We start from the raw sequence: 24026 nt of genomic DNA, 5'->3' as shown, positions 1-24026 counted from the left end.
TATAGTGCCTTTCTATCTATCTATCTATCTATCTATCTATCTATCTATCTATCTATCTATCTATCTATCTATCTATCTATCTATCTATCTGTCATATAGTGCCTTTCTTTCAATCCATCTATCATATAGTACCTTTCTATCTATCTATCTATCTATCTATCTATCTATCTATCTATCTATCTATCTATCTATCATATAGTGCCTTTCTATCTATCTATCTATCTATCTATCTATCTATCTATCTATCTATCTATCTATCTATCTATCTATCTATCTATTACATAGTGCCTTTCTATCTATCTATCTATCTATCTATCTATCTATCTATCTATCTATCTATCTATCTATCTGTCTGTCTGTCTGTCATATAGTGCCTTTCCTTCAATCTATCTATCTATCATATAGTGCATATCTATCTATCTATCTATCATATAGTGCCTTTCTATCTATCTGTCTGTCTGTCTGTCATATAGTGCCTTTCTTTCAATCTATCTGTTATATGGTGCCTTTCTATCTATCTATCTATCTATCTATCTATCTATCTATCTATCTATCTATCTATCTATCTATCTATCTATCTATCAGACACTCAATCTTGTCAGTCCATTCTCGCCTTTTTAATCAGCTTCTTGATTTGGGGGTCCCCTCTTCAAGTGATGTTACCACCCCAGCTCACCACACTGGCCATCACAGAGTTGTAGATGATGTCAAGGACGTCATTACCCGTGACTTGGTTTTGCTGATGTTGAGTTTTGCAGACATGAAGTAAAAATAACTCAAAATACTTTAAATAATAAAACGAACCTGCTGATGTTTAATTTGCCCAATAACTTTGACCCGGGTAAATTATAATGGTTCATTGTTTTTTTAGTCATGTTTTATGCGTCTTTGAGTTTAGTGTGAGGGGCCTTCGTTCCCTCAGGCTCCTGTGCCCATCGCTCCTCCATCAGTGGCCTGTCCGTTTTGTTATTCAGCTCTCCTCACGGAGTCGCGTGTTGGCTGTAACTCCGCCCTCACTAATCTGCATGGTGTATCGGTCAGTAGTCTGACGTCATATCGGTTTCTGCGCTTCATCTCGGATTCACTTGCACTGATCATCTGTGCCCCTTGAGTCGCATGTCGGTCACTGTGCTTTTCTTTTCTTTTACTCTTTTATTAGTTAGGTCGTCATTAAGGACCAAATTGTTAAGCTGAACAGAAAAATAAACACAAAGGTTTGTAGAAAGAAAGAAAGAAAGAAAGAAAGAAAGAAAGAAAGAAAGAAAGAAAGAAAGAAAGAAAGAAGGAGAGAAAGAAAGAAAGAAAAAGAAAAGGGAATTAACTTTTGCCTTTGTGTTCTCTCCGCAGTTCCCCGCTGACATCGCCCCTTCTCCTTCTCGTGTTTGCGGTGCACCGCGATAATAAATCATTTCATGTTTTCCCGAGCAGCCCTGCTCCGCTTTTGCCTTTGATTTATTTAAAGCTGTAAGGCGCTGATGGGAGACCCGCGTTGCAGTGAAATAAAACCTGCGGTTAGTCAAGGGTGTCCTCTGCTGGCTGATGGACGAACTGCAGGGAGCCGCATACTCTGCGGTCTGAAGGCGCTTAACTGAGTGGTTCCGGAGAGTGCGCTGCTTCAGTTTTTTATACCGCGCCCCTCAAAGTTCTCCAGTTTACATTCCGTAAACTGTGCCCCCTCCGATAACCGCCCCCTAGGCGGCTCAGTTTAAGAGTCAGAGGTGCGAGTGTACCGCGTGAAAAATGCTCGTCCCGTCCAGGTCAGCCTCTCCACCTTCGCACGGACTTCATCCAAACCTTTAAATAAATAAGCGTGAACGCGCTGTGCTGCGGTGGGCTGGCGCCCTGCCCTGGATGTGTTCCTGCCTTGCGCCCTGTGTTGGCTGGGATTGGCTCCAGCAGACCCCCGTGACCCTGTAGTTAGGATATAACGGGTTGAATAATGGATGGGTGGATGGAATGCTCTGTGACAGCTAACGGTCCTCTTCCTAAGAGTCGTAATGCGTTTCCGAGAGTTAAAAGCTTTTCTGCGTGTGAATGTCCTGTGAGTTTCGACGTGCGTGAACTCATTAAGTACTGGAAACTGGGCAGTTTTAATAGAAAAGGAAGTCTGGATAACTGACTGGTCGATCGAATTGAAGGCAGGTCGTGCTGACGGCTCTTCTCTTCACAAGCTTCGCTGCTTGCGTTCCGGTCCTACATTGCAAGCGTCTTTTTTTTCTTTAATTATTTTTTTTTACTTTACTTTTCTTTCTTTCCCATCCGATTCATCACCACGCTGCTGTATTTGCTTGACAATGGCATATATTGTCTTCCGTGTAGCTGATGGCGGAGGCGTGTTTTTCAGCGTGTTGGTTTATTCACGCTTGGCTGCTCGCGTCGCAGTCCCGTCCCACGTCTGAGGTGACTTGACGAAGATGGTGTCGCATTGTGTGGCTTGTATAGCAGGAGCTCCGCCAGTGTTGTACAGTCGCGTTCCTCATTTTGTTCTCAGATGAGATCATCCGAAAGTGGAGCATTTCCTGTTTCAATTATTTTTGGTATCAAGAAAAACCAAGCACAAGCGCAAATAAATAAATATTTTTAAAAAAATCCAATGCCCTTAAACTGGCAAACAGAGATGGAAAAAAAGCAAAGACATTTTTATTCTAAAAAATTTGGAATCCGATTCAGGACTGGAGGGGCTGCACGATGAAGGAAAATCGTGCCGTTAATTCCGAATAAATGTAACCTTTCCAGCGTAGGTTTGGAGGCAGACGGGTAGAGTGGCGCAGTAGTTAGCGCCGCCATATCATCGATTCGGCGTTCTAGAGCAGGTTCGGTTGGTTTTTATTTTGTGTGTGTCCTAGGATGGATTGGAGTTGTGTTCAAACTCGACTACCAGCCTCCCCGATATTAAATAAGTGGCTTAGAAACTTGTCCGATTGGTACTTGTGATTTTTGTGAAGCCCGCGGTTCCTTCTGGTAAAGACAGATTCGTCCTGCTGCACTCCCAGTCATCGTCTGTGTAGACTCTGCAAGTTCTCCTCATGGAAGTGATGATTTTTCTCTTACATCCTCAGAAGTGCAGGCGGCACCTACTCGAGGGTTATTTGCTGCCCTATAGGAGAAGGTGAACATGTTGAAGGCAGTTACTTTACATCTCTTATTGCAGGTGTAACCTGTAGGGGGCGTCGCTGAGCCCCCAAGCCCCAAGCACAACTGCATTAACACAAGTCCTGGTTCACATAATAATTTAACAAATACCTTCACAGACACAAGCACAATTTCTTCTTCTCTTTCTCTTTCTTCCTTATCTCCTTCTCCCTCTCCTCTCACTCCTCCAGGAGAGTGTTGTCCAGCTCCTCTCCCGACTCCAACTCATCTGGATGTGGTCGATTGGCTTCCTTTATGCCAGACCCAGGAGTACTTCTGGTGTTACTGCAACTGCAGGTTGGAAGCACTTCGGGTCAGGCAGAAGTTCCTTAAAGTTGGAACGGTTTGTCCCTGCAGTTCCCCTATAAAACCCAGCAGGGCTGTCTAACAAGACTACAATTCCCAGCCTGCCCTGCGGGTATCCATGCTGGCACCATAGCCAGGGAGACTACCACCTATTACATCAGGGGAGCAAATAGTCCATGCAATTAGTGCCCCCCCAACTCTATCCTTCCATTAAACTAGCCTCCCGACCACCAGGTAAGGACCCTTGAACCATCCTGGCTGGAATTCCCACCCCATGCTTGGTGTCCATGACATATGGCAGAGCTGCCCCCTTTGTGTTTCAAGTACAATGTTACACATTGGAGAGCGTTAGGGGTTATAAATGCCACCCTCGTCAACTTTGCCACCCAAGGTGACCCCCTTCTTACCCTTTATGGTAGGGTCACCCCTGCGTGTTGGTTAGGTCAGTTGGCGACTCTGTGATGGCCCCGTTTGAGTGTGTGTGAGACAAGGACCTGCGGTAGACTGTCATCCTGTCCAGGACCCCCAATCCTGACTGAATAAAGTCAGCGACCTTGAATTGGATTATGATGGCTTGAGAATTTTACTTTACATTTATTCAGACCCACGTTCACTGTCTGTCTGTGGACCCCTGACAATCACACCTATATGAGTTTGTTGGAGGTCCCATTCCAAAACCACAACCCCACCAACATCCTGTACACTTCATACCACAATAGTCTGGCGTCTGTCTGTGGGAACTTGAGCCCATTCAGCCCAAAGAGCATTTGTGAGGTCTGATGTTGGAAGAGAAGTCCTGGCCATTCCAATTCATCCCAAAGGTGGGTTAAGACCCCCCACCCCATACAGAATACAGACCCCTGGGTGTTTACATGATTACAGCTCCCTAGCAGAGAGTTTATTTCACTTAATTTGGCGTAGACCCTCCATTATTTCGTTCCCAAACCCGATTTCATGACATGGACACTTGATCGTTTGATCAGCTTGCTGGGTCCCCCTTGTGATTTCGTAGGGCGGATGGTAAGTTGTTTCATCAATGGGTTGGGGGGTGTTGGGGTGGGGAATGCAGCATCGTGAAAAGGCCCCTTGCCGTCAAGGACCAAACCCCCCGTGATATTAGATCCACCTCTGGTGTGAGGTCATGCAGTTCCTCCAGGTCATCATAGACCTGGTCATGCTGGAACAGAAGAGGGTCCTTCACACACTGGTGCCACCAAGCTGTAAGCACACGATTGTCTCAGATGTCTTTGTCTGCTGTAGCATCAACAGTAGGACCGAGGGGCCGAGCCCGAACTCTGCCATTATCCCCCCTCCAGCAAGCTTTACAGTAGGTACCACATGTCCAGAAGGTGGCACCCTCCTGGCATCTGCCAAACCCTGACTTGTCCAACAGACCACCTGATAGTGAAGCGTAGTTCATCACTCCACGTTTCCACAGCCTCTAGCGCTTCCCAGCACACCATCCAATGCTTGGCATTGCCCAGATTGAACATAGCCTTGTGTGCAGCTGCTTGACCACAGACGCCCATTTCATGAAGCTCCAGGTGCCCAGTTTCCGCCCTGATGCCTGCTCCAGGGGCCAGTTTTGGAACTCTGACATGGGTGATATCATTTATGTGTTTCAGCGCTGTGAGTTTGGTGGTCTGCCTCTTCAAGGCTGAGCTGTTGTAGCTCCTCGATGCTTCCACTTTATATCGACCGAGGCAGATGTAGCAGAACAGAAATTTGACATTGCAACTTGTGGCACAGGTGGCCTCCTATGACAGGGCCACATTCAGAGTCACTGAGCTCTTTAGTTTGTCACTTGTATAACAATTAAACAAGTGTTGTCTCTTCTTCCTTCTCTTTCTTTCTCCCTCCCTCTTTCTCCACCGCACTGCTACTCATCCAGTTGAGTGTTGCCCATTTTTCCGCTCCCAGCTCCGGCTCACCTGGACCCAGGAATACTTCCGGTGTCAGGGTGTCGCCTGTTTGCTGCACCTCCAGGTTGTGCAAAGTCCCAAACAGATGGAGTGTAACTCCCTGCAGCGCCCTCTTGTGGCACCCACAGAGTCCAGCAGGGCTGTGCTACTGGACTACAATTCCTGGCATTCCCTGCTGGAATCTGAACGGGTATTGATATCCAGGACTGCTGCCATCTAGCTTCTTGGGGGAATAAACAGCCCCTAGATGCAGTCTTTCCCTATCCTTCCCGTTAATCCCGGCCAGTGAAGGTATTGTGAATACATCCGGTTGGGATACATGTCCATCCACCTGGAAATCTGGGTAAGGAACCTTCCCCTCTTCTGGTCGGGACAATATATATGTGACATGAGCCCTAACAGATGTCACACACATGCGCTTAGGAGGCAGCCAACAGGCCCTAAGGTGAGTGATATACCACGAGATGAAGGGTTGATTTCGAGTATTAACATCTCTCTTTCTCTTTCATCACACCCAAAAAAGACAAATAAGACTTTTTTCTTACATCCACCATTTCTGGGTTTTCAAAATGGCCATTCCACGTCAGTTGCACTTCCGACTCAAAAAGACGACGTCACTTGCAGGTCCCACAATGGTGACATCACTTCCGGCTCCTAATGATGACATCACTTCTAGCACACAGCAGTGATGTCATTTCCTGCCACGTCACATCCTGTAGCCATTTTTTATGTATACATACCACCTTCACAGTACTGTAAAATGTCAAATGTTTTGGTTATTATCCAACTTTATCAATTTTCTCAGCAAAGTCCGTCGGACATTATATGGGGCAACCACCCCAACTCTTTGATGGTTTTGGAGTCAATTTATTTCTTATTACACAGATAATGGGAATTAGATAGATAGATAGATAGATAGATTAGATAGATAGATAGATAGATAGATAGATAGATAGATAGATAGACGCGTGAAGCTTGCATGAGATCACCGACCAACACAAATGTATACTTGTGGCATCCCGTTGGAATGGTGCGTTGATGCTCTAGTCAGCCAGTGTCGCATATCTAGCATTCATTTCCCCCACCGTGGGAACTTTGCTTTCAGGAACCAATGAGTTTCTGTATGATGCAGACCCTCAGACACTTGTGGTCCCTGGCCACTTTCATGTGTTGCGTTCCCACCACACAAACAGGAACTGTAACCTTCATGCTGAATATGAGATGTGTAAAGAAGAGTGATGAGGTGTGAAGTGAGTTAGGGAATTCATGAGGAGTACCTCAACCCCCCCCCCCCCCCCCCGGCCCACCACCACCACCCCACTTCATTGCTTTGAACTGACTACAACTTCATGGGGGGGTTATTGCAGTGCATAGCATGGCGCACAAGGGTGGCCATTACCAAGAGTGATGCAGTGCTCCATATTCACTTCTAATTCTCCAAAGTCCAAATTACCAACACATCTGTAAGACATCACCAGTGCTTATGGTCAACCAATCGGCACAATTCATCGCCCGAGCCACACCCACGATGATTCCTGGTTGAACAAATAGACATAGCCAGGAGGAGGAGCTACAAAAAAAGGATCAGGAACTAGAAGTGGCCCGAGTCCATGTGATGGGAATTCTACAAAAGTTCTTGAGTTTCTAAAAAGTTCCTGTGGTAGGAAAAGAGCCTAATAAGTGAAGACTCTGCTGATGGATGAAAAGGTGAGCCGACTATTACTGACTTTAAGAGGACAATAAAGGAGAAGGTGGGATGTCAGACTTGTTGAGCACAACCAGTAGATAGATAGATAGATAGATAGATAGATAGATAGATAGATAGATAGATAGATAGATAGATAGATAGATAATAATACATTTTATTAGATAGATGATAATAATAATAATAATAATTCATTTTATTAGATAGATAGATGTGAAAAAGGCACTATATAATAGATAGATAGATAGATATGAAAGGCACTATATAATAGATATATGAAAGGCACTATGTGACAGATAGATAGATAGATAGTAGATAGATAGATAGATAGATAGATAGATAGATAGATAGATAGATAGATAGATAGATAATGCACTATATGATAGATTATTAAATTGTAAATTATAGATGTAATCGGTGCCTGTACTGTATGTACTGTAGGTCATGTAGGTGTGGATCACGCTGTGTAGTCTTTGTAGTTGGCAGAACTCCTAACCAAAGGCTTACCTTTTAATATATTAGTTGCTGCAGGTAATACATACAGTTCATCTTGTTTGATGATACTAATTGCTTTGCAAAATAAGTACTATATGAAATACGTTGTATGCATAAATATTGTTTGAAGATGCCTTAACAATTTGGGCGATCGTCTGCAGATTAAGTTGTTTCCCGTGACCCTGCCTTGAATGAACTGCTTAGGAATTGGATTGATGGGTGGGCGGATGATGATCACTATTTCTGACTGAAGTTGAATGGGCAAATGTGTTCTGGCTTTCCGTCCAGGTTTGGTCCCGCTTTTGTCCCCCGGGGTGGACTTCGGTCTCCAGCTAAACCGATCGTGATTGCCGTGCAACTAACTGCAACTAACCGATTCATTCTAAATTCCTGGATTGCGCGTTGCTGGAGAGGGTTAATAAGAAAATAAGTAAGCATAATATATAAGTAAATATAGCCTATTTTTACGTCTAAAAAGTTGATTCTAGCTCAGAGCTAGTTAGATAGCTGAACCAGAAACTTTTTCCAACGTTATAATTACCGTATTGCGCTTTCGTTTCTAGAGGTCGAATGAAGTACGATTCTTGCAAGTGCTTACATAAGTACGCCAAGGCTTTTAAAATACAATTCCGAACATACTGCGTAATAAAGTGAATTCCGAGAACTGACGTGACCGGCTTCTGCTCAGGTAACACATTAAAAGGTATGCACCCGGAAGAACTACAAATCCCAAACTGCTTGATGCCACAAAAGGAAGCAGGTTGTGACTGAGGAGGCGGGGATTAAACAGTTTTCGCTTTTCCATTGGACAATGGATCATTACGTCGTTATAGCGCCTGTATCAGGAGGTTGGAAATGCCGGAAATGAAGCCTTAAGGCGGAAGTGTAGGCCTGGAGCCGCGGGTGATCGAAGCTTTCTGTGGGGAACGAAACCAAAAGCGGGCAAAAATCCAGAAAACAAATTTACAGAAGGTAACGAGTGTCTGATTAATGGCTTTCAGAGAAACGAGTACATCGAAATAAGACAGTCTGCACGTTTGACGCCTCCGGAGGACAACGACTTTCCGTAAGTGCTAACTTTCTCCAACTTGGCGGAGTTGCCGTACACCGGCGTAGCCGCCGCCGCCGGGCTGTTACGGGGTGATACGCAGAAAGCGAAGAGAGTATGGTCAGGTAGGATGAGAGAGACTTGTGGAAAAGCAGTAACGTGGAGTCGAAAGATGAATTTCTGTGGAAGAGAGTTTAAAATGAGGAATGAAGGAGGGGCAGGGTAACGAGCGGCTAGCAAATACGTACAGGGGCTACGATAAAAAAAATGGACGTGATGGAACGGGGGATCCGAGGGTAAAGATAACGAGGAGAAAAGGTAGCCACAGAGGAGCTTCAGGGAACGAAAAGAAATCCCTGTCGTTTAGGAGGATCTGAAGTTCCGACAGGAATGAAGTTGGCTTTTGGAAAGGAGGAAATTTGGGAGTCCGTGAGAACTGCAGTGCCAGTGACCAGTGTGGGGTGGACGTGAAAGAAAATGGACAGGCGTGGAATGAGCGAGATTAGGAGAAAGTGGCCGGCGAGGAACAGAGAGTCCGTTGGCGGTGGGGTGGTAGTGGGAAAGAAGGACATCTGCAGTCCGTGAAGGAAGGAAGGAAGGAGCCACTAGATGGACACACACTAGTCGGTGAGGAGGGGACTGAGGATGGTGGGGAAAAAGCAATCGGGAGTTCCTGAAGAACTGAGAGGCGTGGGAGAAAAATGCTTGATGACAGTGGAACAGTAGAAACCTGGGAGTGAGAAGCCTACAGAATGGCAAGTGTAGAATTAGTCAGGACTCGGGGATGTATGAGATTCCAACAAAGCAATGAGGCAATGGAGAAGTACAAGTCTAATGCAGGGAATGAGAGTGATAAGAGGTCCCAGGGCAGTGGTCTGTCAGTCTTGATGTTGGGAGAAACTGGTGAGTTTGAAGTTGGGACTTGGCGACTCACCAAGGTGGATCCCCCAACATGTGGGTTGTCGGTAACTTTAATAAGTTAAAACTGGGTTGTGAGACCATAAAGGTTTAGAAGCGCAGAGCTAAACAAACAAGTTTGATGTATCGAATGGTATCTTCTCGTTTACCAAGTTTCCGATGTTCTTTCTTTGTTCCAAGAGGGATTAAAAAAAAAAATGGAGGCAATGGAGAGATTGAAGTCTGATGTATGTAATGAGGGCATCAAGAAGTCACAGGGTAGCGATCTGTGAGTCTTAGTGTTGGCAAAAACCAGTTGGCTGTCCATGAGGAACTGGTGAGTTTGAAGTTGGGACTTGGCGACTCACCAAGGGGGATCCCCCAGCATGTGGGTTCAGTAACTGGGTCTTGAGAACATAAAAGTTTAGAAGCACTGAGCTAAACAAACAAATTTGATGGATTGAATGGTTTACTATTGTTTGCCAAGTTTCTGATGTTCCAAGTGGGATTCATAAAAAAAAAAAAAAAATGGTGTGGAAATGGAGAGAATGAAGTCTAATGCATGCGAAGAGGGCATCAAGAAGTCACGGGGTAGCAACCTGTCAGTCTCAATGTTGGGAGACACCAGTCAAGTGTCCATGAGGAACTGGTGAGTCTAGAGTTGTTAACCAGGAGGCTTTGCTTACAAGTCTGCAGAATGGGTGAGGTGAATGTTAGGAGTCGGCGAACTATTGAGACATGGGGAGCTGAAGCAGAGTCCTTGACGGCCTTTAAGAATTATCTAATAAATATTCACTAAACCAACCAGCTCGATGGATTGAACAGGCAATCTGGAAATAGAGAGACAGGAAGACTAATGCATATAATGAGAACAATAAGAAGTCCTAGGGGGAGCGGTCTGTGAGTCTTGACTTTGGGAGAGAGTGGACAGGTGGGTGGTGTCCGTGAGGAACTGGCCTGGCGAGTCTGAAGTCAGGAGCTGGGGACTTTGGTAGAGGTCTGCAGATGGGGTGAGGTGAATATCGAGAGTCAGTGAATTGCTGACTCCATGGAGTTGAAGCAGAACTCGGTACTTGTGTACTAAACGGATGGCATGACAAAGGAAAACAGAAGTGTTTTGATGAATTCATAACACATTTATTGGGATAAAAAAAACAATTGTATATAGAAATTTACAGAAATTGGAATATTGTAGAATTACGTCGTCTTCGGTTGATGGCAGCGTCCAAATATCCATTTCTGGGGATGGCAAACTACAGATACAAAGGTCATGGCACCGAATTGAAAAGGGGAGGTGGCATAAGGTTCCCCCTACACATTCTAGTGTTGGGCTCCGTGGCAGAGGTTTCACTGCCGCGTCCGTTTAGTACACAAGTACCCAGAAATCTTGACAACCTTTGAGAAGTATCTTGAGAGAGAGAGAGAGAGAGAGAGAGCATGCACTGATATGGCACACTGCCGCACCCACCACACCTCAGGATCCCGAAATTAGGACCAGAATGCAGCCGTGCAACAGGTGACACCTCGGCACCACACTAGTTCTATACTATTCTATACTTCCTTAGAAGGCTGGCGTCCTTCAACATTTGCAATAAGATGCTGCAGATGTTCTATCAGACGGTTGTGGCGAGCGCCCTTTTCTACGCGGTGGTGTGCTGGGGAGGCAGCATAAAGAAGAAGGATGCCTCACGCCTGGACAAACTGATGAGGAAGGCAGGCTCTATTGTAGGCACGGAGCTGGACAGTTTGACATCTGTGGCAGAGCGACGGGCGCTGAGCAGACTCCTGTCAATCATGGAGAATCCACTGCATCCACTGAACAGGATCATCTCCAGACAGAGGAGCAGCTTCAGCGACAGACTGCTGTCACCGTCCTGCTCCACTGACAGACTGAGGAGATCGTTCCTCCCACGCACTATGCGACTCTTCAGTTCCACCTGGGGGGGTTAACATTATACAAAGTTATTGACTGTCTCTATACCTGCATTGTTATCACTCTTTAATATTTTCTTTATCAGTATGCTGCTGCTGGAGTATGTGAATTTCCCATTGGGATTAATAAAGTATCTATCTATCTATCTATCTATCTAGTTCAGATGGAATGGAGCAATGGGAGGTTTATTATACAGTGGCTGGAGTGCCAATCCTGCCACCAACCCCCAAGTTTTTTCTGCAACTTGGAGGACCTCCTTGTAGTGCTTATTGCAGGATGGAGCAATTGCAGGTGGTTAAGGGCCTTGCTCAAGGGCATTCTGTCACTTTACTGGGCACAAAATGGCAGCCTTTCAATTGCTGGTGCAGATGTATCTTGACAGCTTAACTGTTAGCTAAACAGACAATCTTGATGGACTTCATTTATGTTTATTGTGTTCATAAGAATTAGTTCTGAATGCTTTGAAATCACTTCTTATTTTATTTATACTTCGCTGGCACCTCCTTACTCACTGGTATGTGTAAAACCCACATTTGATATACCATTTTACTCATCTTGGTGTCTAGTTATGCAGGATGTTAGGCTTTTTAGGGTTCCCTTGTATTTCTGGTTTTCTCTGTGTAACCTTTTTTGGACCATATTTTGTGCAGGAGATCACACAGAGTAAACCAATTGGTGTCTTCAGCTCCAGCTTATTCAAAACTCGGCTGCAAGAGTCCTTACTCAAACCAGCAGCAGCGAGCACATCACACCCATCCTGCTCCGTCTTCACTGGCTCCCTGTGTCTTACAGAATCAAATATAAAATCCTACTAATAACCTACAAAGCCTTAAATAACCTCACGCCAAACTACATCAGTGTCACCTTCTCCATCAGTATGTGCCTGCCAGCCCACTAAGGTCCTCTGATTCTGGCAATCTTGTTGTGCCCCACGCTAATCTACACTCCATGGGTGACAAGGCCTTCAGCTGTATAGCGCCCATACTCTGGAATGACCTACCGAAATTAATCGGGTCAGCTGACTCCAAATTCTTTTAAAAAAAAAAAAAAAAAAAACAACTCAAAACTCATCTGTTCAGAAAGCTTTTAGCTCTACTTGAGTTTATTAATAATAATAATACTTTGCATTTATATTGCGCTTTTCTCACTACTCAAAGCGCTCAGCAATTGCAGGTTAAGGGTCTTGCTCAAGGGCCCAACAGAGTAAAGTCCCTATTGGCATTTACGGGATTCGAACCGGCAAACCTTCCGATTGCCAGTGCAGATCTCTAGCCTCAAAGCCACCACTCTGCCTGTTATTACCCTTCTCTCAGTTTACTTCTCTGTCAAGATGCTCATGTAACCTGTATGTGTGTGCGCCAGACCATCATATTGTCTGTTAGGCTTTTTTTCTCTGAATTCACTGTCGTAATCTTTATTTATTTATCTGGTTTGTACAATGCTATATACTGTATACCCTGCCATTCTTTCTATATTCTGTAAGTGCCTTGAGCATGGGAAAAGCACTATATAAATAAAATGTATAATTATTATTCAGGAAAAATGATCAGAAGGACTTGAAGTTGTGTAGGCCACATCAGCCGACCTCAGGGGTTCACCCTTTAATGGGATTTGAGGGGGTCCGTGTTGCTCCTTTTCACAAAACGTTCAAAATGGGGAGGCATGTGGAGTGTTGTTTCATGCTGTTTTAAGGTTGCTGATCACAAATATGATGATATTTTTAAAGTTTGATTCTTTTCCGGTGGACTCCGCACTCAAAGAGCCACTCCCAGAATGTTAGAAATGACAAACTTCAAACGTAAGCATGTATCATTTTAAACTATTTCAAGGTCAGGTGATTACGAATATGAGGTTATTTTTTGATTTTTGACTAGCAGTCTAGCCCTATGTGGACCTCTACCAGAGGGTGGCAGATGACACATTCCTGTTACAAGCGAGAACATTTAAACTTAAAATGAAGTACATATTGTAATATTTAAAATATCTGATACATCTTGTTTATTATATACTCCTACCTCATTACATTTCTCATGAATACCCCGGATTAAGATAGCGTACGCTTTTATCCTAAGCAACTTGCAAAAGAGGTTGCATACTTCAGTAAACATCAGTCTCTACTGGTTGGGAATAAGTGTTACAGGGCAAGGTGGCAGAATTGATCACCACAAGTGACAAGCTCAGATCAAAATACAAGCAAGTTACAAAATGTAATGTGGTAGACAGAAATTCACCAAACAAAATACAAGCAACTCAAATGGGGGGTGGGCACCTCGTTCCACCAGCCAGGAGTTAATTTACAATTTATAGGTGGCATCATCAGATGCCATTCATTAGCAGACCTGATTTTTTTGAGGTAGGAGCACAGGACCTCAAGTGTCTTCATGTGTTTGTATACACTGCTCAAAAAAATGAAAGGAACACTTTGTTTGTCCCTAGGGGGAAATTTGGCTTTTTACAAAAGTTCCTTAAATAGATATTATATACAGTATTGCTGAAAAAAATTAAAGGAATACTTTTTAATCAGAGTATGGTATCAAGTCCATGAAACCTCTGGGTTATTGATCTGCTCAATTGAGTAGCAGAGGGGCGTGTTAATCAGTTTCAGCTGTTTTGGTACACTAGAGGGGCAACAATGAGATGACCCCCAAAACAGGAATGAATGGTTTAACAGGTTGAGGGAGGCCACCGACATTTTTCCCTCCTCATCTTTTCAGACTGTTTTTTTTCACTAGTTTTGCAGTTGGCTAAATTTCAGTTCTGTCAAACGATGTGGCATCCTTTCATTCCTAACACATTACCAGTCCATATCAGTATGATATCCAGCAGGATTATCTCCCCCTTTTGAAATCAGTGTGTTCCTTTAATTTTTTTGAGCAGTTTATATAGTTGGTGATCCATTGACTACTCCTTAGACCAGGGGTCCCCAACTCCGGTCCTCGAGGGCCCCAGTGGCTGCAGGTTTTCATCCTAACCCTTTTCTTAATTCTTTGAAGGCTGAATATTTTTTACAGGCAACTTTTCCTGTAAGACAAGGTTTCATATGCAAATCAACGTAAAATGTGTGTTGCTGTTGTGCCTGTTCAGGGTCTCTGGTGCCTGTGTAGGGGAGCAGCTCAATGTCCGGTTGGAATCCATGGCGGGCTGGCTGTCTTTGTATGGCAGTGCAACGCAATCTGACTTGTACCTCTTGTCATCATAAGTGGCAGTCCTCCCAGGCGAACGTTGCCGTAAGCGCATCAGCTACACAGGCGCATTCGGCACCACGATTAGCTGGGGAGCAATCAGCTGAAGCTGGTACCTCACTTTCATTTTCTATCTCCACCTCCAGATCACTTGCATCAAAATTGGAGTCGGACAAGTCAGAGTCCAATTAGCCGATAATATGCAAAACGTTGTCCATGAAATATTTTGCTTTGTGCACTCACTTTGGTCACTCGCCAGATGTCGATGCCAGTTTAGAGGCATCGCTACTCATGCATACGCACTCATGTTCAAATCAACGAAGCTCACTTTCCTTCTAGCAAAGAGAGTCGAACTAAAACATAATAGCAAGTTTTGCGGCTGATTTACCGTCCTCTGCCCTGGAATTTTGACAAAAGCCGACATCCGCCCTGAAAGAGTTAATTAATGACCTGCTTTTGCTGCTAATTGACTTCTTTTGAATTAATTTTGATTAGTTAAATTTGCTCTTGAAGACTCCGGCTCCTTAATTGTTTCTTTTTCTTTAATTAGCGGCCAAAAAATAATGATATATAAAATGAACCAAAACCGGACCAGCAAACTGTGTCTATCGTACAATATCTGACAATAAAAAAGGTGAAGGTCTCAGGAATGCTGATCTGCTCAGGACCCCCAAACATTTTATCAGAGCTCTCAGAAAAGAGAAAATCAACAATCTGAGAAATGTCTGCTATTGCAGCACGAGAGCAGCAACAAGCCATGGAATTAAAGAGTGAGTTTAATTAACGACAAGAATCAGTCTAATTAAGCAGCTGGTTGGACTGAAATTGGTGGGAGTTTGAGGCCCTGACTTAGTTGGTCTTCTGCTGGCTCCCTCACTTCACATTTCATTTCTGTTTGGGTGCCATTGAAGGAAAGGAATGAAGCAATTCAGAGGAACAATGAAGAAATTCACGGGGAATAAACTCTGAAACAAGTGAAATAAAATGAATTCAAAAGAAGCTAATTAGCAGCAAAAACAGGTCACTTATTAAGAAATTGGTTAGAATGAGACTGGAGTTGGTGACCCCAGCCTTAGACAATGGTCAAGGATCTGAGGAGTTAAGATTTGTCTTCCTCGGCCGTGCTGCTGCATTTTAAATTGTCTCCTCTGGTTTGTTGACAAATGCTGGTCATCCCACCAACAGTGAGTTGCAGTGGTCCAGACGTGAAAAGACCGAAGCCTGGGCCAACAGTTGTGCTGCATATGCTATACAATCAAGGTCCAATTGTATCTGACTGAGTGAATCTACAAGACTGAGAGACCATAGAAATGTAGTCCCTGAAAAACCGCTGGTCTTTGAACACCACCTCACAGTTGTGTGCAGACTTGGTGAGTGTTAGTGATAATGAGCCCAGCTGAACAGATATGGGTGCTGAGGAGATGGTCAAGCTGGGATAACAAGAAGGTCTGTCTTTGCTAGGTTGAGCTGAAGATGGTGCTCCTTCATCTAGGTTGCAATATCAGTGAGGCCTGCAGAGATTCTAGCTGATACTGTGTGGCCCTTTGGAGGGAATGACAGGTACAGGTGTGTATCATCAGCAGAGTACTGATAGGAGAAACCATGGGATTCGATGATAGGGCCTAAAGAGGACGTGTAAAGAGAGAAGAGAAGAGGAGCCAGCACTTCCCCTTGGTGCACCACCATCCAAACCTGTGCTTGCTTAAGAAGTATCTGGACAGTGCATTGTCTGCTAAACCAGTGTTTCCCAAACACTTGTGGGAGTCCGTGACCCAGTAGGTTGCAGGTTGCTGTCATTGGAAGTGTGAGTGGGTTGACATTGGTGTACGGTATTCCTCCACCTCCATTTGCACTCATTTCACCAGCCCCTAAGCCACTCTTATATTCACCCTGGATTTAGATACAGTTGTGCTTGGAATTTTGTGAATCCTGTAGAATTGTCTATACTTCTGTATAAATATGACCTAAAACATCATCAGATTTTCACTCAAGTCCTAAAAGTAGATAAAGAAACCAGTTAAACAAATGAGACAAAAATATTATACTTGGTCATTTATTTATTTATTACGGAAAATGATTGAATATTACATATTTGTGAGTGGCAAAAGTATGTGAACCTTTGCTTTCAGTATCTGGTGTGACCCTCCCTTTGCATAAATAACTGCAACTAAACGTTTCAGGTAACTGTTGATTAGTCCTGCACACCGGCTTGGAGGAATTTTAGCCCATTCCTCTGTACAGAACAGCTTCAACTCTGGGATGTTGGTGGGTTTCCTCACATTAGCTGCTCGCTTCAGGTCCTTCCACAACATTTTGATTGGATTAAGGTCAGGACTTTGACTTGGCTATTCCAAAACATTAACTTTATTCTTCTTTATCCATTCTTTGGTAGAACGACTTGTGTGCCTAGAGTCATTGTCTTGCTGCATGACTCACCTTCTCTTGAGATTCAGTTCATGGACAGATGTCCTGACATTTTCCTTTAGAATTCTCTGATATAATTCAGAATTCATTGTTCCATCAGTAAAGGCAAGCCATCCTGGCCCAGATGCAGCAAAACATGCCCAAACAATGATACTACCACCACCATGTTTCACAGATGGGATAAGGTTCTTATGCCGGAATGCAGTGTTTTCCTTTCTCCAAACATAATGCTTTTCATTTAAACCAAAAAGTTCTATTTTGGTCTCATCCGTCCACAAAACATTCTTCCAATAGCCTTCTGGTTTGTCCACGTGATCTTTAGCAAACTGCAGACGAGTAGCAATGTTTTTTTTGGAGAGCAATGGCTTTCTCCTTGCAACCCTGCCATGTACACCGTTGTTGTTCAGTGTTCTCCTGATGGTGGACTAATGAACTTGAACATTAGCCAATGTGAGAGAGGCCTTCAGTTGATTAGAAGCTACCCTGGGGTCCTTTGTGACCTCACCGACTATTACACGCCTTGCTCTTGGAGTGATCTTTGTTGGTCGACCACTCCTGGGGAGGATAACGATGGTCTTGAATTTCCTCCATTTGTACCCAATCTGTCCGACTGTGGATTGGTGGAGTCCAAACTCTTTAGAGATGGTTTTTTTTCTGAGGTCCTCAGAAATCTCCTTTGTTCGTGCCATGATACACTTCCACAAATGTGTGTTGTGAAGAGCAGACTTTGATAGATCTCTGTTCTTTAAATAACACAGGGTGCCCACTCACACCTGATTGTCATCCCACCTGACTCGAAATTCATCTTCAAACTAACTGCTAATCCTAGAGGTTCACATACTTTTGCCAATCACAAATATGTAATATTCAATCATTTTTTCCTTAATAAATAAATGACCAAGTATAATATTTTTGTCTCATTTGTTTAACTGGTTTCTCTTTATCTACTTTTAGGACTTGAGTGAAAGTCTGATGATGTTTTAGGTCATATTTTATGCAGAAATATAGAAAATTCTAAAGGGTTCACAAACTTTCAAGCACAACTGTAGTTGGACCAGCCCACCCTCCTCTAAACCCCAACATGGCAAACCCCCAGCCGATATCATTTTCACTCTTGATTCATCAAGGAGCCCAAACGGTTTCTTACATCCAGGATCGTAAGACCCCGTCCCCTACCCGTCTTGTCCCACACGCAAAGGATTCACCAATTCTGGCACACATGCTTTTATATTCCTGCTTGTTTCACCAAGAGGGTGGTAGTGTCACTGTTACATTCGTGCTAGGATTCACTGAGGGGGGGAAATAACCTCCCCCTCTAACAATTTGTGAATATTTTTAATAAGTTAAAATTGGGTCTCAAGACCATAAAAGTTGAGAAATGCTGAGGTAAACAAACGAGCTTGATGAACCGAATGGTTTCCTCTTGTTTGTCAAGTTTTTTATGTTTTAAGTGGGATAAAAAAAACGGTCCATGAGGAAATGAAGGGATGGAAGTCTAATGCATGTAAAGAGGGCATTAAGAAATCACATGGTAGCCATCAGTGGGCCTTAATGTTGGGGAAAAAAGCAGTTGGGTGTCCATGATTGACTTGTAAGTTTGAAGTCCTGTTCCCCTGTGGAAATTGGGGGTTGGGGGCTTTGCTACAAGTCCGCCGAATAAGTGGAATAGATGTTATGAGCCCATGAACTAGTGATACATGGAGTTGAAGCAAAAATCATGGTCAATTTTGAGAAGTGTTTGGATGTCTATCTATTAGCTAAACAAATGAGCTTGAAGGGCTGAATGGTGTCTTCTCTAAGAGGGATTCCAAAATAACAGTCAGTGAAGAAATGGAGAGATGGAAGTCCTTGGCCACGGCCAGTGAGCCTGAATGTTAGAGGAATACAGGCCTGATCAGTGAGTGGGCTCTGGGACATTTTTAGAGAATGAAGTTATGTGTGGTCTCGAGGAACCAGTGAAGTAGGACACAATGGATGAATAGATGGTTGGGGACCTGAAGTGATGTGAAAAGGTAACTCGGGCCTGTAAAGGTGAGAAGCTTTTTTAGTAGAAAACACCTGAGGGGTATCCCAAGAAAATAGTGGGAGGGCAGGCAATGGCATTGTGGAGATTTTAGCTCAGAAAGAAGGGACATGAACATTAGGAGGAACTAGCCAACCCGCGGCGTAGCATACGCCACATAATTATGTATTGATGGGTGAACACTTCCTGAAAGACACAGTTGTCTAAATGGGGTGGGTTTGAGGATACGACTGTAACTGAATGCAAAGATGGAACTCTGGAGAGGGGGCGGGGAAGCGGGCCCGAGAGGTTTCGGGTCCTAACCGTCCAACGACAGGTCGGCACAACCGGTAATGATCCTTCCGCAGGTTCACCTACGGAACCCGTGTTAGGACATTTACATCCTCTAGATAGGCAAGTTCGATCGTCTGACGCCCATTCCGCCCCCGCCATTCTAGTCTGCTGATTTCTTAGTCATCGTTCAGTACTCACTGCCTGCTCATGTGTCCGCCCCCCAACTCCTCACCTGAATTGCTTTCGTCTGTGTACAGTCCACATGCACTTGTGAGTCACGTTGACTGTTCATTTTCCACACACCGCCTCAGTTGCATGCACCTGTGAGCCACGTTCGGGCCGGGTGAGGTTTCCCATGTTGAGTCAAATTAAGCCACAGGCTCCACACCTGGTGGTGCCTTTCCGTCAATTCCTTTCAGTTTCAGCTTTGCAACCATACTCCCCCCAGAAGCCAAAGACTTTGGTGTTACCCGGTTGGCTGCCCGGTGGGTCATGGGAATAACGCCGCCAGATTGCCAGTTGGCATCGTGTATGGTCAGAAGTACGACGGTATGTGATCTTCTTTTGAACCTCCGACTTTCGTTCTTGATTAATGAACACATTCTTGGCAAATGCTTTCGCTCTCGCGCCATGGTCGGCTGTTTAGTGAATTGTTGGTGGGCGGGGCTCTGTGAATTGGCGGGCATGGCTGTCTTGCATGCGTCTTGTTTGCCATGGACTTAGTGAATTTATATATATAATATATATATAATATATATATATATATATATAATAGATATATATATATTAGATATATATAGATATAGATATATAGATATAATATATATAAATAATATATAATAGATAGATAGATATATAGATATAGATTATAGATAGATATATAGATAGATAATATATAGATATATAATATAATATATATATATAATATATAAATATCTATATATATATAGATATATATAAATAGATATCTATATATAGATATATCTAGATAGATATATAGATACTATATATATATAATATATATTAATATATAATATATAGATATAGATATAGATATAGATATAGATATATATATAATATATATATATATATAATATATAGATTATATATATATATAATAGATATATAGATATATATATATCTATAGATATATAGATAGATAGATATATAGATATATATATAGATATATATATAGATATATATCTATATATATATAGATATCTATATATATAATATAAATATATATATAGATAGATAGATATATAGATATCTATATATTATATATAAAGATAGATATATATATAGATATATAATAAATATATATATATATATAATATATATATATATATATATATATATATATAGATAGATCTATAGATATATATATAGAGATATCTATAGATAGATAGATAGATATATATATAGATATCTATATAGATATATATATATAGATAGATAGATATATAGATATATATATATATAGATAGATATATAGATACTATATATATAGATATCTATATAGATATCTATATATATATATATATATAGATATCTAGATATATATATATATATATAGATAGATAGATATATCGATAGATAGATAGATAATATATATATATATATATATATATAGATATCTATAGATATATATATATATATAGATATCTATAGATATATATATATATATAGATATATAGAATATATATATATATATCTATAGATATATATATATATCTATAGATATATATATAGATTGGGATAGAAAGCAGCCAGTGAGAGCATAGAGAAACGGAAGTCAAGTGTGACCGTGAAGGAAAGTAGCACAGCGAGGGACAGGAGAAGTGGAAGTCGGCATCAGTAATGGTGAACAAGAGGGAGTCGAGAGCTTACAAAGTGTTGAAAACATTGGCATAATCGGGGATTTTGGTTTTAAACCCCCTCCAGAAATATAATTTATGACGGCTGATTGATAATAGTCAGAATTAATGACTCATGGTCTTTTATTATCCATCCGAAATAAATTACCAGCAGCGCCCCAGTTGTAGAATTGAAAGATATGGGGCAGGTGCTCTGGATAAAGTGACCAGTGAAGGTCAGGAGGCCAAAAGTCAGGAACCAGCGACAGCGTAGTTGGGGTATAGTGGAGTGATGAAGGTCAGGAGGTCCGATGGGAAGTGGAGGAACTCTGGCTGGCGGCCAGTCGTAGTCTGTGAACAAATTTCTGGGAAAAATGTGCGATTCAGCAGAAGCTTTGCTAGAGTGGCAGTCACTTGAAGTTCTTCATTCTGTGTTCCTGTACTCTGAAACAAGCAGTTTTTGTGCTGACATGAAGGTAGTCACAGTGTTTACGTAGGTACGGGTGACATCTGCAGATTCTGTTGTGTGTGATGAAAAGGCTGCGACTCTGGTTGCTGTCAGGATTGTCAAGGCCGTGGGTGTTTTTTTTTTGTTTTTTTTTGTTTTTTTTTTTTGTGAGCGGGCCCGTACCCGTGCAACACTCTGTACTCCTAATAACTCTCCTGTTCCCTTTTTTTTGTGCAATATCTTTGACGTAAAGCTGATGGCAGGTCCTATTTGTTCATGAGCTGAATGAGTGAAAACTAAATCTGCACGCTTTGCAGTTTTTATAATGCTGGTACTCTGCTTGGTGTCGCAAAGTTTTACTTGTCTTAGTTGTGCCTTTTTTTTTAATTATTTTTTTTAGCAATGAGATTTATGAAAAGTTCGAGGAAATTTAATTTGATAGTGGCCCGAAATTAAAAAAAAAAAAAAAAAAAAAAGGGACTGTGGAGTCGGTAGATAAATCCTTCGACTCCGACTCCTTAGTTTCTGGTACTTCTGACTCGGACTCCTCTGTACTTAATATGCTAATGTATTCTCCATGTTGATTGAAGGAATGCAACATTCACGTCATTTAACAACAGAACCACTGGCTAGGAAGCTGACTCTCTGCCTTATTGGCCAATTTAAACAAAAGAAAAGAGCCCCTGAACACACATCAGGCCATAGCACACACCTCCACCTACACCATTACACTTGTTTATACTCAAATGAACTTGTTAAACACATTATATCTGAAGTAAAATGAAAACACTTTTTGTAATGTACCATAATCCAGATTACAATATGTGAATGTCAGGTTGTAGAACAGCTCATCTGAACTTCACACTCGTAGTAACACAACTATGCACTGGGCTTTATTCTTACATCAGAGAAGTACTTCATTATGACTATTGTTTGTGAAATGGGACATTTGAGAATTTAAATTTATTAGGAGTCAGAGTAGGTACATTTTTGCTGACTCTGACCCCGACTTCAGGTACCCAAAATGGTCTCCGACTCCACAGCCTTGTCTGGTGCTGCACTGGTTAAGTTTTGGAACAAAACATAACGTATGTCTTCCCCTGTACATATGGGGTATTTGTGCAAAAGTGGTGAGAGAAGGTTCAACAGGTCATTTCGTTTACGTGCAGACACACAATCGGGTTAAGGTGAGTAACTAGGTTAAGGCAGAAACCTGGCGTCTTCATAATCTGCGTTTACATGCACAAGTAGTCTTCTTTGGCAAAACGCTCCGACGGCGTTAAACTGTGAAAATAAGATTTAAACGTCATCGACTGGCGTGAATTAAGCGTGACACCTGTGATCATTTTCTTGTGTTTTATAAGTGTTTAGTCAAATTGATGCTCTTTTATAGGTTTCTGTTGCCAGATTCCACACAGCACACTCTTATATGTTTGGCTGTGCGACTGAGCCCTGCAAAGGACTGACATACGCTGTATTGGCAAAAGTATCGGGACTCCGAACCCCCCAAAATTTTTCAATTAATGTTGTATAAAATTGAGCACCTAGGCATGCAGATGGCTTCTCCAAACATTTGTGAAAGAATGGGTCACTCTCAGGTTAGGACCCGAGTGCAGCCATGCAACAGGTGACACCTCTACACCACACTAGTTCAGATGGAAAGGAACCAGTTTGAGGTTTTCCTGCCAACAACTCCCCAGGTTTTCCCTGAAAGTTGGATGCAGATTAATGTGATACCCAGGACGGAGCAATTGCAACGAAGTAGAGTCACTTTTGGCATTTGCGGAATTCCAACTGGCAGCCTTCCGATTGCCAGTGCAGATCCCCAGCCTCAGAGCCACCACTCCGCCCTGTCGCTCTCAGGAACTTAGTGAATTCAAGCATAGTACTGTGATAGGATGCCACCTATGCAATAAGTCCATTCTTGAAATTTCCTCACTACTAAATATTCCACGGTCAACTGTTAGTAGTATTATAACAAAGTGGAAGCAATTGGGGTCAACAGCAACTCAGCCACAAAGTGGTAGGCCGCGTCAAATCACAGAGAGCAGGGACAGCGCATGCTGAGGTGGGCAGAAGTCACCAACTTTTTGCAGTCGATAGCTACAGACCTCCAAAAGCTCAAGAACAGTGCAGCGTAGAGAGCTTCATGGAATGGTTCTCCGTGGCCGAGCAGCTGCAGCCAAGCCTGACATCACCAAGTGCAATGCAAAGTGTCGGATGCAGTTGTGTAAAGCCCACCGCACGCCACTGGACTCGAGAGCAGTGCAGACGTGTCCTCTGGAGTGACGAATCACACAGTCCGATGGACGAGTCTGACCAGGAGAACGGGACTTGCCTGACTGCATTGTGCCAAGTGGAAAGTTTGATGGAGGGGGGATT

At 42.7% G+C, this 24026-nt stretch overlaps 1 protein-coding gene across 1 annotated transcript in view; it reads left to right on the top strand.

Annotated features, from left to right (window-relative positions):
* Positions 1-8419: 8419 nt before the first annotated feature.
* Positions 8420-24026, top strand: part of rab5c (RAB5C, member RAS oncogene family) — a 67642-nt gene continuing 52035 nt past the window's right edge. The window contains exon 1 of the mRNA XM_028818424.2: positions 8420-8626. The gene's annotated coding sequence lies outside the window, so the exon portion shown is untranslated. The remainder of the gene's footprint in view (positions 8627-24026) is intronic.

The sequence above is a fragment of the Erpetoichthys calabaricus genome, chromosome 14 (genome assembly GCF_900747795.2).
Source record: "Erpetoichthys calabaricus chromosome 14, fErpCal1.3, whole genome shotgun sequence".
Lineage (NCBI taxonomy): Eukaryota > Metazoa > Chordata > Cladistia > Polypteriformes > Polypteridae > Erpetoichthys > Erpetoichthys calabaricus.
Note: the sequence above shows the minus strand (reverse complement) of the source record. Positions and strands in the feature narration are given on the sequence as shown.